The 20,489-nt window shown below is 41.4% G+C and overlaps 1 long non-coding RNA gene across 7 annotated transcripts in view; it reads right to left on the bottom strand.

Moving 5' to 3' along the window:
- LOC104910907 overlaps nucleotides 1–20,489 on the bottom strand; it is a 38,623-nt gene that overhangs the window by 3,371 nt on the left and 14,763 nt on the right. For 3 of the 7 annotated variants that reach the window (XR_004159719.1, XR_004159720.1, XR_004159723.1), the window contains 7 exons: nucleotides 19,488–19,659; nucleotides 18,620–18,837; nucleotides 17,521–17,613; nucleotides 11,486–11,576; nucleotides 11,197–11,336; nucleotides 9,165–9,271; nucleotides 4,637–5,625 (listed from right to left, as the gene is read on the bottom strand). This is a non-coding gene — a long non-coding RNA (uncharacterized LOC104910907). The remainder of the gene's footprint in view (nucleotides 1–4,636; nucleotides 5,626–9,164; nucleotides 9,272–11,196; nucleotides 11,337–11,485; nucleotides 11,577–17,520; nucleotides 17,614–18,619; nucleotides 18,838–19,487; nucleotides 19,660–20,489) is intronic. The other 4 variants (XR_004159724.1, XR_004159725.1, XR_004159721.1 and 1 more) reach the window with 4 other exon arrangements.

Here is a 20,489-nt window from a genome sequence, read left to right as displayed (position 1 = left end):
TGGGGAACAACACATCAGCTGCCACCAGCACATAACTGTGGATATTATCACCTGCCTTTCCACCTGCTCTTAGCCACTGGTGGAAAGTGTGGTTCGAGGGACAAGGGGGAATGCAGTAAGGGAGCCCAGGGTAAGGATGTTCAGGGTATGAGAGCAGCTGGAGGAGATGAGGGACAGTTGGAGATGGAAGCATGGGTGGGAGTTGGGGGCTGTAAAAATATAACAGAATTTTGTCTATGCTGTGAGCTGGTTTTCACTCGCAAATCCATTGCCATCTCTCCATTTCTTCACAAAGGGATGTATGGGGTGCTGGGATTTGTATGAGCTGTGGGTACGTGGCTGTGCAAAGTGCTTTCAGCAACAAAGAGCCAGATGCGGTGAGATGTACCAGTCAGATGGGGTTTGGGGAAATAAAGCACCCCGAAATAGATGGTCACTGGAATAGAAACAAAAAGAGAAAATGTACATTGACCCAGGGCTCATCTGACCAAGAAAAGGGATAAATCCCTCATTTTTCCAGCATAAAAACCTATGCCATTTTCTAGAGACTCAGAGGCCTTAGATCTCACTGCTTTGTCTTTCCTACTGCTAGTAGGGCATTCAGCCTTAAGAAAACCATTAAGAATATGTTTTCCCAGGGTATCCCAGGCTTTTTACTATTCACTAGCAGGGGGAAAAAAATGAATTAATATTATCCTGTTGATTTCACAAACTGAGAGAGGACTGAAGGATTTTCCCCTTTTAGAAGTCTTATTTTGCAAGTCTCAACTGTACTAATATTAGCCACGTTTGCTGCAGAATGACCCCTTTAGAGTTTAGCATGGGTTTGAAATACACGCCAGATGAAAACCGTCAGTCTGAAGTTAGTGCATCAAGAGAGAAAAGCACTAATCTGAGGATCTGACCCGATCTTCTTGGGCTGGCCACCGTGTGTGCGTGCTCTCTGCTTTACTCGCAGTGCCCTTGATTTTTCAAGCTGTTTTGAAAGACAAAAAGAAAGTTGGTAATCATACACCAACAGATGGTTCCTGGTTAGCTGCTCTTTATTTAGAGGGAAGCAACTGCGATTCATCAGCTTTTTTTTTTTTTATATAGCTACATGATGATGAACTTCCAACTCCAAATCTATTTCTAAGAAATACTGAGCAGCAAAAGATCTATTAATAACAAATGCTGGGCTGACTGGAGATTTATATTTTCAATGCACATATTCCATTGTTCATAATGTTCCTAAAGTTTTCCAGTTAATGCCATATTACATACATTGCTTTCATGCCTATAATTAGAAATTACGTATTTCTTAATTTTCTTTAACTTCATATTAATTGGAAATTGTTAGCAAGTGAGCTATTCTGTGTTTATTTTAATCCTAACCATTTTAGGGGTAAACATTATTTTCATAGCACCATGCGTGTCAAAGTTAAGCTGCATCAGCAAACAGTCTCTTGAATGACAATGTACCACACTCCACATACACTTAAAGTTAAGAATGTCCCCAATAACCTGACTTGATGGTGGTCTGAACTGAAAATTTAACCCACTGCTTTGAAGATGGGAGGGTGTCTCTCTACAGTAAATGAAGTATGTTTTACAGTCCAGCTTACGCCTAAGGGTGCATTTTCCTTTTGATCTTTTTGTATTGATACAGAAATTCTTGCACAGCTTAGACCCACGGGAAGAGCAGTTTTCCCAAGATATTCTAATTAGAGGTAAACTTTAAAAAAAGCAACAAGATGCTTTTTTGGGGCTTCTATTTCATGTTTCATATTCTTACCTTAGCAGACATCAGCAAAGACCAGCATCAGAATTTGTGAGTGTAAACAAGTGCACAGATGGAGCACTGTCCAATTTTCTTTTAGAGATGTGAAGGATGTTTCACTGATATGTTTTTTTTCCAACAGCACAAACTCTGAATTGAAATCAGAACTACTCACTGTTTCATGTACTGAAGTGGGTTGAAATAAAAAGAAAGGTTGCTATCTTGACTTTTTAAAAATTTATATTAAAGAAAGCATTTGAGACTTGTAAAATAGGGGACTATCTCTATAATTAGTTACCTTAAAGAATTTAATACAGTTGTCATGATTTATTTTAAAGATTTCCTCTGATTTTTGTGAAGAATAATACCAAAGAGCTCTAACAGCCAAATGCATTTCTTTTGTTCTAAAAATCCCCATCCAAGCCTCCTCCAATTTTTTTTATATTTGGGCTAGGTTACTCTCTTATATATCTGTGAAATTCAGATTTACCTTAAAACCAGTCACTAGCTGGAAGGATTGGGCCTCAATTCAATACTATTTCCAGGTCTCTGCACTGTGCAAATTTTAAATTTATTGGAAATTCTTCACTTTTTTCCCACGTTATTACTACTACCAAATATCTCCCTCAAAGTTCTTGCAAGGGAAAACAAGAGGAAGAGTTCCATTTCTTACAGGTGTTTCATGGATGTACCACATTCCTGGCCTCGCCAAAACATGAGTCTACCAATTTCCCCTGAGGAACACCACATTGCCAGTAGACAAGATCACTGATATGAATGACTCACTGCTTTGCAAACTGTTGCTTTCTTCATCTTCCTTTTGCAAAAAGCTCTCTTTATTATTTTTTTCTTCTATAAATCAGCAGACAGCTGGACATTTCTTCTGGTGTTGTATTCCCAGTTGACCAGTCATGATGTGAGCATGCCCAAGCACTGCTCAAATGCACTGGATGATGCCATGTGTTAAGATGCCACAAGGAGACACAATGACAGGTCCCTCAGACACATTTATCCAAAAGTCTGAACCAGTGATTCCAAAGTTCTTTCTGGGGACATCCTCCCTGCAGGGGAGCTCAGGGTAGGCTCTTTAGCTCAGCCAGGAGCAAAGTCCATCCCTGCATCCCTGCCATGAAGCTAGGCCCACCCTCAGCACCTGGCTGAGATGCACTGCACTGGGGGCACCTCCATCTCCTGCTCTGGCTCTTTGGATGCCCAGCTGCTAGTGTGTTCCTCCTCCTCCCCTCTTTGGCACTGACCTGAAATCCCCACAGGTCACACAGTGGGCAATGAGATTAGGAGTGGGATTTGTAAAGATGATGCCTTTTTAGACAGCTTAACAAGCCAGATGCTCAGCTGAGGATCAGGCCATCTGCTCAAGCCCTACCTGTACCCAACAGGTTATTGTCAGCAGTGCAGTTAGGAGGGGAAGATGATCACAAAACCCAAATCCAGATACCCTTGTATGCAGAAGGACCTCTTGACACAGAGCAAGTGGAAGAAAAAAATGGGAGATGACACTCATGACTGATATAGCAAAAGGGAGATAATCCCAGCTGCTCACATGCTGAAGGAATTCTTTCAGCACATATAAAGGAGCCCAAGTGTCAGTAAAAAGCAAGATTATAATAACTTTGAAACACTGCTGGAGTAGTGTGAACTGAGCCTCCCCTATAAATGAGAGTCAGGGCTGGTCTCCAAAGCCAGCTGTTCCTTTAGTGCAGCGATCTGTCTCCATGCTCACTGATAAGCAGTCTGTGCCCCGTGACTTATAATAAAAGGGAATGATGGTCCCTGAACAAACCCAGAGAAGAGGTATTGATTTGCAAATAGTTTAAAAGAATATTCAGGGGTCACGAGTTGACCCTTTTTCAGCACTGACATTTTATATCAGGGAGGATCCTATTGAGACGGGAATTCATATCCTAGACATTGTTTTGTCTTGTTTCATAAATAAGTTGAATAGCTTAATTGATTGACACCCGCTGCACTTTCCCAGCTTCCTCAAGCTCAAAAGTACACTGCTGTTTTCTGCCATAAATAATATGAACTTTCAATCAGCTGCCAGACACAAAAAGGAACTGAAAATTCTTCATACAATAGCTGCAATCTGGCATATGAGGCACTGCAAGTTTAAAAAGGAGAGCAGTATTTGATATCACCAGGTATTCATTTTCTTCTTATGGCAGCAATAGCATTTTTCAAACCAAATGACCTAAAGCCTAAACAAGAAATACCAGGGGCCCCTGCAGTGAAGAAGGCCATTTTGTCTCAACATTTGTGTGTTCCCAGAGTGGTCAGGGAACTGATTTGCAATTCTGTGAATACAACACAGGAATAGACATACAGATCACCAAATCCAGTCCAGAGGTGCTGGTGCTGCTTCTATTCCCTCTGCCCTCCTCATCTCTGCTCCCACTCCATCTCAACTCAAGCAATAGTATTTGTCCTCAGAATCCATCCCCATTTCTCTCCAGATTTCAGTCGTGATAATCCAGATCTGAAAATCTCCAGATTTTCAGTAGTGATAAATTTCTGAATTTCCAGTCCATGCTAATACATGGTAAAATGAGATCAACATGTTCTCATGGCAGGTTTATTCTTTTAATTACATATATCTTTTTCTCCCTGAGTATTTATCCATGATGGATTTAGTGTTCATTTCCTCTCCTCAGCCTTGGTTTCACAAAGGGAAATAAAAAGGCTTTAACTTTGACTTTTTTAAAGGCAATTGAATGATCACATCAGCAATCCAGGTGACTTTTGCCAAGCTCTTAGGTAAGCTAAAAGCTTAAGTTTTCAAAAACTTGGTGCAAAAGTGAGTTTGAAAGTGTCAAAGATTTCCTCTTAAGGGAGAAAGACATGGATGTAAGAGCTTACCTTCAACTGCCCAACTTGGATGAAGTTGGCTTCAAACCTTCTTGCGCTTTAATTTCTTCAACTGTAAAACAGAAAGGACAGCACAGACCTCAAAGGGTAGTAATTAAGGTTTCTAAAGTGCTTCAAGATCTTCAAGTGAAAGATTCAGTTCTAAATGCAAAATTATTTAGTCTATTGTTCTTTCTTTGCTACTTCTTAAGGACTGCAAACCATGGAGAGGTGGCACAGAGCCAGATTAAAAGTAGGGGAATTCCTCCCTATTGATTACAGTGGAAACCTTTTGTGCAAGGAGTTTCAGATTGAGTGACTGTCATCAGTGGCTAAGACAGAGCAATAAAAACTGGGAGAGAAGGAATACCAGTGGAAACTATTGCAAAGCCAAATGCTAATGCTAGTATTTTTCTTCTTTGGGAGCAGCAGCAAAGAGTTAAGCCTGTTTTTCTTGCTTTCAGATGAAATGTCTCCAAGGACGACCACCATACGCATCCTCATCTGTAATTAATAAATGTTTGGAAGGACACTTTCCCACTCAACATATGAAATTATAGATGATCCCTTAATTCCCTAGACGTTTGCAAGCCTTCTCTTGTCAGAATTGAATTTACTACAGCTGATTACCCTGAGAATGCACTGACCTTCTTAGCTCCTGCTGTGGTCTTTATTTTTTTCCATGGCAGATAATATGGGGACCAGAAACCAGGGCCTTGGTAGTAGGGATTATTTGATACTAATGAGACAAAGCGTATTGTTGATGTTAACTGTTATTACCACTAAAAAAAAGTACACAGCTCCAGACAGATGGACTTCACTTTGTTACACCAGGAGGGAGCGAATGAATGTTGACAGTAGCAGCATCTATTTAAAATCTGGATCACATCTGGTGCCTCTCCAAAGCAGACCATAACTGATCAATCAGAATTATGGCTCTTCGGTCTCCAGACGAGTTAGAAGAAATTCATTATCTGTTTTGAAGCCTGCTTCTCTTTCATCTATTAAAAATGAAATAAGATTCATTGTCACTGGATCCATTTAGCTACTGATAGGAAAAAAAAAAGGATGGTAATTAAACTAACTAGCGGGCTCCACATCTGAAGATATGATTGATTCTTTGAAACACTGTGCATGTAGGTACTTGGCCTGCACCAGTCTTCAGTTTCTTAGCTGACAAAATAAGTAGCCTAGGATTGTATTTCAGTATCTGATTATTTAGTGAATCTTGGGAACCCCCAAATGAATTTCTTCAGGCTCCATCAGAAGTTGGTAGCTGCCTTTCAGTCACATTAGTCCTTGCACTGAGCATGGGACATGGGAGATATCATCTTGTGGACAGCAATGTCCCCGTGGTGCCTCCTGCATCATCCTATGCAGTCCCTCCTAGACCAGCAATTCCAAATGATAAAAATTGACACTGAAATGCTGGAAATTCTATACGCATGAGGGCTGTTGGATTAATACGTTCAAAAAGATGATAAGAGCCTTGGCTTATGAATGTCTAAAAGCACATCATAAAAAGATCTGGTCTGGACCACTTAAATTTCTTCACACAATTTTTCTGATTAATGAGGGAGTTTTTTCTTGGTGCTGATGATTACAAAAGTCACATAACCATGAATTAGCCTCTGAAATTCTTGTTATTGATTCCTTCTTTACTGTGTATTTTCTGTGAGATCTGCAAGAGCATAGCTCAGAGTGGCACTTAAAAGGCAGTGGAGTTTTATTTTTCTCATGCACAACATTTAATAGAAAATGCTGAAAAAATAAGGTATCATATAGTTACTAAACTTGGAGTTGGTAAAAGAATAAAATAGTATTTCAAGGACAGAGAAATTCAGAGTTCAGGTTCCAAACTATTACTTGTGAAGAACAGCTTAAAATCAACATATGGTATGTGATAACATATGTGAAATACCTCTCAAAACTCAGTCAAAAGTCAGTTTGCTATTTTTGATCTATCTGTGCTAATGAAACCCAGAGAAAACGTCTACATTCCTGCATGGAGTAGAAGCAGTGACCGTAAGCTTTCAGCAGGGGATCAGGTGTGCAAAAACGACCTGCACTGTCATTTCCTGTCCAAATATGCATTAGTTTCTTCTGTAGCAGAGACAGCTCAAAAGCAAATGCTTATGGATCATGTCCAAATGGGTAATGTGCAAAGGGAGTTTATAATAGCCACCCACCCCAAACTGTTAAACTACCCTCGAAATCAGGTAGGGCAGATTCAAAACCATTTACCTACCACGTACATGAGAATGTTGTGGAAACTTTACTCTGAATGACATATCAGTGATCTCCTTCTGAAATTGCTACAAATTGTGGATGACAATTTTCTAACCAAGAAGTAAAGGTTAATGGTAATGAAGGTGGAGATTGGTTTGTATGATTTCCATGCAAGTAAGTTAAAAACACAAAGTGTTTCAAGACAGCAAGTCTCAAGAAGCTGTATCAAGTACAAGCAAGCTATAAGGAAGGACTGAAGACTAAAAAGAAGTTGTTTGCATTAAGAACAAGAGCATCCCTATACTATTAGCCCATCAACAATATCAGGAGAGTCAAAAATAATGAAGAAATCAGAAGTGTTCATAACATATATTCATTCTCTGTCAGGGAGAAAACCACAGGTTGTATCCATACCACAAGGAAAGAAGGAGTATTTTTTCTCTAGTCATAATCAACCAATGTAAAACAGTCACAACTGGAATAATGCTTTAATATCAGTACATCCAAATACCTTCCAGCAGGAGTGTTAAAAGAGCAGATTAGGAAGCTCTTCTGGAGGCTGATTTTAATAACTCAGAAAATAAATATTTGGGGGCTAGGAAGAAGTGACACAAAAATCAGTATTATGCTCCTTGAAAAAGCATTTCTTATCAAATTTTGAAGGATGGAGGAGGTCCATTGAAGATTACCAGCTCTAATCTGTAAATTTGTGGTTGGCTTTGGTGATGCAGTAATAGTTTTTTATCAGTATTGTGCTAAAGTAGTGGGACAAAGCCTTGAAACAGAGTAGTCCAGAGGAGCTGCAGAAACCCATAGTTGATATGAGATACTCTTCTCCCCTCTACTTTTATGCACGCTTAGGTAATTAACCTCCAAAATGAAAAAATAAAGCATCTGTGAAAAAGTAGAAAAGAAGTAGCCAACCTCATCTAATCTTTACCCAAGTCAGGAACAGCCATGAAGCCTGGGCGCTGTAAATCACTGAAATATCCTTTTCTTTTCCTCCTTTTTTTTTAATCTGTAATTTCTTTGCTGAAATAAAGGGCGTTGAATTCCTTGAGGTGAAGAGACAAATTCCCATTTTGCCCTAAACTTTCTGAAATATTCAGCACACACTTCCAATCTCCACACCACCAGTTCTGCTTTAAAACTGTCCCTGTCGGGTTGGGTGGGGTTGAACTCACAGATCAGGACATGGGAATGTAGAGAGGTATCCAAATTCCTGCTGCAGTCACTGGAAACATAGTCAACACCATCAGTGAAATCTGACCTCCCCACTTCTAAGATGTGTCTCTTGACTCTTTTTAAAAAGGAAGGAAAATGAGAGCATTCCCTCAAATGCTGCATGCGCTTTTCTAGCTCCAGACAGGAAATAGCATTGCATCTGAGCCAGGTTAGCAGGGGATATGGAGCATGACTGTTTTCCCCCAAAATCCACATTATAGCCATCTTTATCTTTCAACATGGAACTAAGAAATGATCAGTAGGTTTGCTCAGTCTAAGCCTTAACCTTTGGCGGAAACTCCCCCACTTCACAAACAGAGTAGGAAGCACATGCACAGCTTGAGAAACAAAGGTATAAAAGTACATTTTCATGAGATCTTAGATGCTCAAAGATATACTGCCGAGTGACTATTTATAGGTACTTGGTTGTCACACATGCTTTGCAGTATTCCAGAATGTACTAAAAACAGACCCCAAATGGAGGCAATACCCTGCAGCACCACCTCTGATGATAGAAAGATTTTCCAGGCTGCCAATTTCACACCCAAACCAGTGCCTGTTAAATAAACACCACAAGGAGAAACAAAGTACTGGCCCTGGAGTTTCATCTGCAATCAAAGAAAACCTGCCAGTTTCTCAGCAATCAGCTATTTCTGTTGGAGGTCCGTCAAACACTTCTGGATGATATATGTTTCTCAGCTGTTCTCATTTGGAACAAGGGTATAATGCAGGTGTACAGTAATTTTAAAAAGCAATTGGAGAACCTGAGATGTTGGCTGAATTAGGAGGAATCCCTGGTGGAACTCAGACTCAATATTATCTAGTTTGCATTCATAGTCTAAGCACATTTCCATCCCAGTTTGTGCTTGGATTTTAGTACAAATTACTTATGGTTAGACAAGGCAAGGAGATTTTTAAATGTGTTGACAGTCTTTTTGCTTTGCAGCCATGCTCGTTGTCAGTTAAGACCCTTACAATCTTCAGATCTTCACTCCTGACATTTTTTATTCAAAGCCTTTTATTTCACATTCCTTGGGTATTCCTCAGAGCCCTGCCCAATCCTCCTGCTTGAACGTCACTCACTCACCTTCCCCACATGCCAAGCATTACACCACTTGTTGACTTATTTAACAACACAGTCTTGCAAGATCCCAAGATGCTTGTCATTACAATGTTTGGTAATGTAAATACTCTCTGTAAGAAAAATGAAAGTTTTTATAAATTATTTTTTCTATTCCCTTTTCTATTGTGCTCTTACAGACATTTTTCCCAAATAAAATTATTAAAACTGTAAGTTTAGCACTTCTATGACTTTCAAAAGAAGCTAGAAAGCTGAAATATATTAAAGAAAAGAAAAGAAAAGAAAAGAAAAGAAAAGAAAAGAAAAGAAAAGAAAAAGAAAAGAAAAGAAAAAGAAAAGAAAAGAAAAAGAAAAGAAAAGAAAAGAAAAGAAAAGAAAAGAAAAGAAAAGAAAAGTAACACTGAGCTAGAGCTAGACAGAAAGTAGCCAAAAGCCAGTCAAAATTGAGGATCTTGGCATGAATCAAGGTTCCTCCAGCTGAATTGCAGTAAACTGAGAACTTTTATAAAGTTAGTCTGGAAGCTTCAGCAGCCAAATCAGCCTAGCAAAGTCGAGCCCCTTCCCCATGGTCCTCCTTGCAGCACTATTTGCCATCAGCCAAAGATGCTTCCTGCTCCATCCCAGCCCCTCTGGGAGGTTGTCTGCTTTTTCCCAGCCAGCCAAGTCTACTTGCATTTCCATGCTGACTGCCCAGGGCCATACCCTTTCAGCCCATGTGCCCACTTGGCATGCCCCCAGCCCCTTCCCCCTGCCTATGTTTCTGTTACTACTGTCTACACATATACAGATTGCAGCCTGATCACCACGTTGGCACTTCAAATGCTCAGCACCTGTTTTGAAGGTTAACAGATAGTGACAAGTATAATCACAGCCTCTGCTAAGTTTTAGCCTGCCAGCCAGTCAATTATTTTAGTATTTCTGGTAGTGTGTTTCTCCTCCCACACACATACCCCATCACTCTGTAAGCCAGATCTGTAGGCAGTTGCAACACACTCCATTTTGGGAAGATGCCACCCTTGCTTTCTCCTTTCTTTCTTTCCTGGTGACAGCTTTCAATGCTGTTCTTCGCCATGTCTAAGCACTACACCATGATACAGCTCCTAAGTTGATGCTCCTAGGCTTTGTCCACCTGTTGTTGGTAGGTACCACCTCATGAGGAGAGGTTACTCCTCAGGCTCCAGCCTCACTTTTCACCTCTGAGCTCCATGGCCAAAAGGATTAATGAGCCACACAACTCATGGTTGCATGTTGTAGGCTTGGAGATTTGAGCTGAGGTCACTGAGGACAGGAAAGGAAGAGATGAGCAAAGATGCTAGTTCATATACCCTCATCTAAATGTGCCTGTGACCAGAAAATTTGACAGAGGTCTTTGCCCCAGGCAACCTAGGCAAAAGTATTTGTGCAAGGAGGAAATTAGGGAAAAGGGCACTATTTTGCTTTCATTTTAGGCCAGAAAGGAGAAACAAGGCCCTCTCCCTTCCCTCCAAAGATGTTAGCAGGACTATGGTTGTTCAAAGTCCATCTCTGTTACCAAACCTGATGACCCAAGCTAAGCAGCACTGATGTCAAATGACAGTCCTCTCTTCAGGGTGCAATGCACTGCAATTGATTACAGAGGGTAGAAAGCAAATGTCAAACCTGGTGGACACAAACTGGCAGGGGCAAAAAATGCCAGGTTGTTGCTTCATGAAATAGTCAGCTTTTTAAAAGATACATCATTTTCCCCCTATTAAACTGGAGGGGAAAAAAAAAAGCAGCTTTTAATGCAATATCAAAAGGTCATCAAGTCTGCTGCCCAAAATAAAGCAAACATATCAGCACTGGAAAGAGCTGTTAGGAGATGACAGTCTTCAGCTCTTGTCGACAATGACATCCATTTCTCACTTCCCCTGCAGCAGGTATGTGTCCTAAGGTTGCACTAGAGCCAATTGAAGGCAGCACATTCCTGCAGGTGAATGGTAGGGTTTGATGTGAGAGGGACAAGCCTGGAAGTGATGCCAAGATGAGGACAGTGAGAATAAGCCCAGATCCCACCTACCCTGTCCATGGAGAGGGCTGGCAGAGACCAAGGAGAAGGTGAAGATGGGACTGATTCCTGTGCATCACAGAGTGCCTTTGTAGCACTGAAGGTACTGGTTTAGCAGAAGGTAGATCAACCCAACTGGTTTCATCTGTTACCTGGAGTGTGAAGACACAAATGCAGATGATAACAGCTCAGCCATGGCAGCTCACACAGGTTCATCATCCACTCAGTGGAACAGAGTCTCCTCCATTCCTCTAGAGCACTGGTACATAAAGGCTGCTCTGGATGCTAAGAAATGACTTACCAAAACAGTTTACAGAAGCAAAAATGTAGTTTAAAGGGTGCTTGCTTAGGCTATACACCAGCAGTGCTCTGTTTGGAGGCCAACAATCCTTCTGTGGAAGGAGACAGGGTGAGTTGAGGAGGTGAGTGCCAAGTTCTCATCAGCCCTTTCCAGCCACAACACTGCTTCTAAATTTAAATTAAATCATTTTGCACACCGTGCTTTTCCCAGTCACACCAGGCAACCTGAATTCGATCCACAGCCCAGACTTATTTCTGTTCCCCTGGTGACCACACATCCCTCCAGAACATCCCATGACTTCAAAGTCTGCCGGGGCACCCAGCCATCACTGCATGGAAAAGGCCAGAAAAAATGCATGGAAGTTGCTAATGGGGCGAATCCAACATTCCCAGGAAGAGCTGGGATTTGCATGCTGTCTAATTATTGCATAACACAAGACAGTGTAATTCCTCCAGTACAAATAAGGGCTGAGTTAAAAACAAAGTTGTTCTCAAAGAGACCTAACTTCACAAACACTTTTTTTTTTTTTTTCCTGAGAGAAAGCAAATGCTTTTCCCTTCTTGAGACAGGAGAGGAGGACATAGTTGCTCAGAGCTCCTGTGTCCTCAACTACATGACAGATAGAAAGCAATGAAGCAGCCCATTGACCAAGCTTGTACTGTTAAATTCAAACTAGTGATGCCACAAGAGTTTTCCCAGTATCATATAATCAAATGAAACCAAAATTTCCATTCCAACTGCACTAATGCCATTGGAATGATGAGTCGGGAAGCACCAGGAAAGGTCATGCTGTAAAATAAGCGCTTGGTGCTTAGTTTGCAGATGAGCTTGGGTTTCTACATGGCAAGGATCGAGGGTTATTATCCATTTTGATATACTTTTTTTGTCATGTTTCAGAAGCAGAGCTTTTAGAAGCCTGAGAAACAATATTTTTGTATAGTGCCTGTAAAAAACACCAAAGTGCCTGTAAAAAATTAAAATACTCTGCAGTATATTGTTAATCTGATACAAAAAATATCCCAAAAGAGAACAAAGCAAAAAATCATAGGATATGTCCTCATAAAAAGGAAGCGACACAACACACCTATATTCCACAATGACATCCAAAAGTTTCCCATTTGTCAAAGCCAAAATATTGTCATGAGCACATCATATCTGAATGAAATCCAAGATGGGTGGGTGAGTGGGAAAATGCCGGAACCTTTCATTTTTTTCCTCAAAACCTTGTGAAAGGAAATAGTAATTTCATTTACAAAGGCTTTCTCTTTGGAAACATCTATTTAAAAAAGGGAAAGGGAGAAAACACCAACAGCCAATTCTAGCTACATATGATCTTGCCAAAGCAGTCTTTGTAATTATTACTCAAGAGAGATCTGGGCTGAGACTTGAGTTCCCCAGTGTTTATGTAATTAAATACATAACAACATGAAAGAATTTGTTGTTTTTGCCATGGCCAGTCGTGGCCTGGGCTGGAAGCTGTGGCCAAACTACCAGCATCAGGCCCTGTGACTTTGTTTTTCCATAAGTAATTCTGTATGGACTGCATGCGGTCTCCAAAAAGACATGACTGATAGCACCCAGCGTCACTTAGCACAACTCATCCCAAAAGCTCCCAGACATGCATCTTGTACTGTTCATTCCCACTGATGATTCCATCGCAGGATTCATCAGTTTCAGCTGCTATGTAAAAACAGACACAGAAGAGAGGAAATTTATTGACTTAACATGTTAATGCTGAATTACTCTTTGTGAACCAGCAAATACTACAAAGCAACTATATAAGGCACTTGACCAAAGCACTTGACCCAGAATAATCTAGAACTAGGCTCAGATTTCTGTTTCAGTATTTGTTTTTACCATAGAGGATAAATGATTTTTGTCATACAGACTTGGAGGCATCTCTGTTTATGATAACGTGTCAGGGGGAAAGAAGAGAGCCAAATGAATTAGTCTTTCAGTCCCTGTGTATGAAAATGAGCTATTGATTTTTAGCCTAAATATCAGCTCAGCATCACATGCATTTTGGACTTTAGAAAATAAAGCCATCTATATCACTGATGTATAACAGAAAACAGTGAACCACAGGAAAAACCTCCTTTGAATTTCAGTTGAAGGTCTTATTTGATCTATAAGCAAAGACCTACTCCCTGACACGTGACTGAGGGGAGTCTCATACCACTGAGTCATTCCCCATCATCAGCAAAGCTCCATCCAGACTTGGTCACCAGGGATGAAAAAAGGCTGACCCTAGCACAGGAGGCAAAACAGGCAGATCATCTTCTGTCTCAGCTCATCCCAACGTAGCGCTTCACATCTTGAGCACCACAGAGCAACAGTATGGGAGACACCAGCATTGTGCTGAGTGGTTCATCTTCCTTGGTTTTCAGCCATGACTCAGCAGTTGGCAGCACGAGGTACCCCTGCTCTCCCACCTCAAGGACATCATATATATGTTCATTTTAAATATAGGGAGGTGATCCACTCCTCTAGCACTGATGCTTAGCCAATTAGATTGGTCTGTGTGTCCTCAGCATTTAAGCAGATCACTGACAAAAATAGAAAATCAGAAGGACTTGGGAGCTATTTTGGTCTAGGCTTTGACTGTAAAAGGTATGGCTGATAACTGAGACCACTGGCTCCATTACAAATAAACGCTCCATTTAGAGTAGACAGATGAACTGAATCGAATAGATGAGCTTCTGTTTTTACATCTTGGTAAGTGTTTTGCTATGAGAAATACTCTTCACTTGGTCTATGTTACCTTATCCCGGAGTCCCCTACAAAGAAAGCAATTATCCCTTACTGTCCCCAAATATCTTCTCTCTTTCACAGATATCCAACTACCACTGTAGACAAATGTTTTCAGATATTGTCTTTTGATTCAGAGCACCACTATCCACATATGAAACTGCAGCTCATATCTTGCAGCAATTTGAGAGGACTTCAGTTTCCAGTAGATAAGATTGCTGCACTAAACCACATCTTGGAATGCAATATCCAGCCTCTGATCTCCGTGTGACCCAATATTTTCCTCCCACTATAGCATGTGAGAAATGTTAATGGTCTTTTTTTCCCAGCCAACACCTGTGAGAGGGAGGGAAGTATCATTATCTCAGTTCTACAAAGGATCACCATTAGCAGAAACAAGCTAAGGTCAAGGTTATCTGAAATGTCTACAACCCAGCCAGAAATAGTTCTTCTGGGTCCTTCTGAGGCTTTGACCACACACTGAAAAAGGTAAGAAAGCTGGTCAAAATTGCTCTTGGAAGCCAAACTTCCTGATAGTAGAAAAGCACATAATTCAGTAAAAAGCATCACAAATGCCAGTAGATGAAAGCTGAAACAAAGCACTGAAATAGACTGTATTTTTCATAACTGTCAGGATAACTAATCTTACCATCATCTCCCAAAGATAGGGTGGAATCTTCATCACTGTCAGTACTTCAGTCAAGAGTGGATGCCTTTTTCAAGCTCACTTGGAAGATAAGAGCTAGATGTGAAATGATATCTTATGGTCTGAATTATGTAGGTTAGAGTGAAAGATCATCATAATCCTTTCTAGCTTTAAAGTCTATGACAGATTAGTGTCTTTTATATGGATAGTTCTTGCTCTCAGCAGATGCTGAATTATTTCAGCATTTAAGTGTTTTGCTGCTGGCTCTGATAGGATTCATTATTACTACCATTCTGCCTTCCAGCTCTTTACCTTCAAAAGAATGCTCTGCTGGTAAGGGCTGACACGAGCTTTGTTTTCCAATCACCATTTTATTCTACCAAGCACTGAATCCAAAAAAATGGACTAACAACTCGAGACAGTGGCAGAATATCAGTTTACAACCTCTTTCTTAAGACTGGCATATCAACTGAATGCATGGAGGAAATGCTTGAAAAGCGCTTCCTGTGCTGATTTGCTCACTTTGCTCCATGATGCCAAGGATACTCAAGAATACATGTCTTGGAAATTTTCAAACTATATCTGGAGTGCCAAGATATAGTAGATGATACCTCCTAACACATCACCTTGGATTTCCCTTGAGGAGAAACTGGAGTCCAGCCTGACTGTAAAATTATGGAATAATTCAAGTTGGAAAGGGCTTCTGTAAACCCCTACTCTAAGCTCTGCTCAGAATAGAGGACTCAACTTCAGAGCAGTTTGCTCCAGTTGTCAATATTGTCAAGGATGGAGAGTCTCCAAAAATCAAACTACTTGAAGAAGAGCGATAAATAATGGAATCAAATTCTTGTTGGCAGTGGTGAAAAGTCAAGAGAGGAACAGTAATAAAGGGTAGAAAAAGAGGTTGCCAGATTGCACTTAGGAAGCTCAGATTGGCCATCAGGACACACTTTTTTTTCTGGAGGTGTATGGTGCAGCTCTGCGACCCGTATCTGGAGGGGAGGTAAAAACTCCACCCTTGGGTGTTTTCAAGACTCAGCCAGACAACAGTAGAGTTGGTCTGGCCTGCTGTTGCAACAGTAGTGCTTTCAGTGTGGGATTGTATCCGTGTGAAGTAGATAGTTCAATCGATCAATTGGTCAGTGGAAGTCAACATAGCTTTTATAAAGACAAGCCATACCTCACAAATCCATCAGATATTTCTAGATTGTCAGACATGAGCGCCAGAGCTGTTTTATTGATTCACTGCACCCAGTTTTTGAAAAACACAGACAGCTGAATTCTCTCTCCCAGTAAAGGTTCTTAAAGAAATTATTGTCATGATGTATCATAAACTCATTAGAATGAAATACAGGAAGTTATAAATTGGTATAAATAATTATATATATGCACACATACATATAATAATGCAGGTACATACACATGCATATGTTTCTATGTGTACAATTTTTGTGTGTACATATATAACACATATAATAAGCTTCTGGGAGAAGAAAGCTCCTGAGAATTTATACTGAATTTCTTCTGTTTACTACCATCACAGTGATCTGGAAAAGGGATGAGCAATGAAATGGTCAAGTGACCAGCTGCTGTAAGTTATCCTGGATTTTCAGATCTGAGTCTGAATATGAGTAACTGTGACATTATGCTGAGTGACCAGGCAATGAAACGACTGGTAAAATGAAGGGTCAATAAGCACGAATTAATCTATCTGGGAGAAACCACAGTAGCCATGCGTAGAAAGGAAAAGAACTAGAGCCATTGTGAGGAATCGTCTGAAAATTCTAGCTCAATCACTTTGAAAAAGAGAATGATAGGAATAACCAGTGCAGGGCAAAGAAAATAAAAAGGAAATTGAAAATTTTAGACAGCCCTAGTCAATTTTCTCAATAAGAAGATAGCAAAAGGTTTAAAATGGCACCCAACTGCCAAGTAGTTGAATCAACAATTCATCTTAAAAAAAAAGCTAAGGGATGGATGGGTCCCTGGTTGCAGTGGCATCAGAAATACACTCTTCTATCTGTAGATTTCATTTCCTCTAGTTCTGGCTTAGGTTCTTTGCCAAAAGCATGACTGTTCACAACTCATACCAATGTGCCCAGATGTCACCCGTAACAAGCACAGAGGACAGGGCAATTAGCAGCCTAAGTTCATTTAGGTATTTCATTCTGAAATGCCAAATTACATAGAAGTGACAAGATCTACCAGAAACCCCACCATTTTGGACTGTAAATGTAGACTGAGAGGAGGAAAAAAGCCAGAGACCTCTGACTCACAGGTATTCAAGTGTGATAAGAATAAACAAGAAATGGTTCAAAATGAGCTGCACCATTCACACCCACTGAACCTGTAATGGGACAGTAACAATCATGTATTCTTTGAGTAGCATCAGGAACAGCAGGGATTCTAGTTTAATGCTGTTACTACTTGCTTATAAATAGTAACAGTGGGTGGAAACTCATTTCCAGTTTTGTATGGGAACAAATGATTCTAGAAGCCTCTAGTTTCTCCTAAAATATCAGCATCAGGGGGACGTGACAGATTCAATAGCTTGTAAAACAAAGTCTGGGTATTGAGAACAGCAGACAGCAAACCGTATTGCATGTGCTGTGTTGGATGTGGTGCACAAAATCTATCTCACCTGTTACTGTCCTCAGGAAATGAGTCCACTGAGGTAATAGCAGTCCACTTCTCTGACCTAGAAGAGATTTCTCCAGGTCTTGACCATACGTGGCTGTAAAGAATAACTGAATCATTTAGGTTGGAGAAGACCACTAAGGTAATCTAGTCCAACCATCAACCCATCCCCACCATGCCCACTAACCACGTCCCTCAGTGCCACATTTACATGTTTCTTGCAAATCTCCTGGGCACCTGCCAGAGGCTTCAATGTACAAATGCATTTTCAGCAGAATGAAGACAGTACTTTCTAGAGAGACTTTCACACAAGCTACTAAATGCATTGTAGGAGTTATGATGTAGGACATTGAAAACTAGGGTGTCAAAATGGCCTATTTAGTAGTTCCTACACATACTCAAGCCCAGCTTTCCAGACACTGTATATAGACCATAGATCTTGACCACAGAGATCTTTGATGAGCATCATCTAAATGGATTTGGGCTTCTACTCCTGACATAATCAGTGTTTATGTTACAAATTGGTGCTTCTTAGCAGTAGTAGGTTGATTTCATCATCTGACAGAGTTCTAGAACAATGGTATTCACAATGATGAATCCTGCAAAACAAATCAAGCTCTGAAATAATACTAAAAACTCTCAGCTTTTCAAGTTTTCAATTTTTGACTTTCAGTTCTACCTGACGGATTTCAAAAACCAAAACTCAATCACACAAAGAGAGAGTGACAGGAAAGTTGGCCAGCACCCAAGCCCATCCTGACAGGGGAAACTGGCACAGCTGTTTCTGAAAACACCTACACAGTTCACCCATGCACAGAGCAGTTTTACAAGTCAGTCATTAACCACTTCATATCCACTGAGGAGCACACAGGCTATAATAACTTTGTGATGAGCCTGTTGAGCTGAGCTGAGTGCCTTGTAGGCATGTAACAAATCTAAATCCTCACACACCTCTGTTGGGGTCAGGGGGAGGTGTGGAAGGATGGAGACTTCCATGCTGTTTTTGTTGCTATTTTAGCTGCCAAGGAGGAATCAGGAAACTCTGCTGGTGCATCCCCATGTCAAAGATAAGTTACAAAAAGTCAGCTGAGGCATTAAAGTACCTGAAAATAGCCACTAGAAGCTGCATTGCACAGTACTGCTCACTAGCAGCAGCTCACCCATGATATGAGAAATAAAAGTTCCTCCGCCATCTGGAAAGGATTTAACTCCCCATGTTGCAGGAAGGTGACTTAACCAGGGGGACACTGTTGTTATTGGGTCCAGGCTTGTCTTGCTGAGGTTGACCCAACAGGCAGTCACAAAAGGCAGACTCATTGAGCTAGAAAGAAGTGGAGAAAAATGAGTCTTAGTAATCTGGGAATACAACAGAGACCTGGCTCCTACTTCTTGGTCCAGCTGGGTGTCCTTATCACTAGGCCATGCCTCCCTTACACAGGATGAAGTGCATCACACCAGCTCAGCCATCCCTATTTTCAATGGAAAATTTGCAAAGCGTAAGGAATGGACTACGCAGAAGAGAACCAACTCTTCTCTTTAATTTTGAAGAGATCTGCTTTGAGAGAGCAGCTTCCTGCCATGGAGACCAATCACCCTCCACAGCAGGACAAGCCTCAATAATGGGACTCAAGAAGGGACTATTTCCCAATCATCTTCAGGCACTTGGGGAAGATACCAGCAGGCACAGGGGGCTGCAGCAAAAAAAAAAAAACAAAACACCAAAAACACCAAAACCAACCAACCAACCAAACAAAAAAATAGAGAGAACAATCAGAAAGCAAAAGTTTTCTCTCCCCTTGATTGCAGCGACATTACAGAAGGAGACCAAACAATGAGCTGTCACAGGGCTGAGATAACACCCTGCACACTGTCTGATGCCCTAGTAAGGAAGGCTCCCTCCCTCTTGTGAGCTGTAAAGTCTGAGGAAGAGAACACGACCCAGGCGAAGAGCCCAAGGTCCTTGTCACTTACTAGCATTTCTAGGACCTCCCCTCCAGCATGCAGACTTCCTCAAGCACAGCGGCTGCAGGCCAGGAGCAGGCCCAATAGGTGGCATTTCCACAGCTGCAGGCAGGATGAAGCCATGACTGTTCCATTAAGGACTGCCACCCTCTTGAAGGACAGTTTTACTTCCATCTGGCAGCTGTCCGTGCAACAAATCAAACAAGGCATTGTTAATCTTAAGACAAAAGAGGAGGGGAAGAACAAAAGACAAAGCAGAACTGATTGCTGTCTTGTCATCCTCCCCACAGCGCTCTTTCCTGTTTATGAGAAGCTTGCTGAGGGCTACAAATGACTCTCAGGTCCAACCTCTGTTCCAGACAGCCTTGAGCACCAGGAGGAGGAAATGAGTCTGGGTTTGGTGACACCAGGCCTGACTTTGCTTGCACATCCTGCCTCTCACTTAGCAGACAGCAGACCCTCTCTGGAGGCATGCAGAGCATTGGTTTTTGTCTGAAGACAAACACACCCTGAAACCACCTCAGAGGATGCAGGGCATGCACCAGCCTGGTCAAGGATGTTGTGGTATCAGCAGCACGTCTAGAAGCACGGTACTGCTGTTCTGCAGCACAGTGGCCTAGCACGGTGTGGTGACGAGCTGACAGCCAGGCAGTAACCATGTGAGGGGTTTCTTGCATAAGTGGTTCAAAGAGAGCGAGACGCTGACACCTCTCAGCTGCTGAGCCGCTCGCCATGTTCACATGTGAACACTTTTGGCCTGCAAACATCAAACATGCTGCTGAAGAGTCATAGGAAGACTCTCCCCTTTCCACTTGCTGAGGTGCTGGTAGAGCCCTTGTTCCTGCAATATAAGCAAGTGTGTAGGGTGCTGGGTTTGGATCTCTAGAAGTAGGATCAGCTTTAGACACAATCCTAGAACAGCTTAGGTTGGAAGGGACCTTCAAGCCCATTCAGTCCCAACACCCCTTCCGTGGTCTGGATGCCCCCACCAGCTCAGGCTGCCCAAAGCCC

This window comes from Meleagris gallopavo, chromosome 4 (genome assembly GCF_000146605.3).
Source record: "Meleagris gallopavo isolate NT-WF06-2002-E0010 breed Aviagen turkey brand Nicholas breeding stock chromosome 4, Turkey_5.1, whole genome shotgun sequence".
NCBI lineage: Eukaryota > Metazoa > Chordata > Aves > Galliformes > Phasianidae > Meleagris > Meleagris gallopavo.
This window is presented reverse-complemented; position numbering and strand designations above follow the sequence as displayed.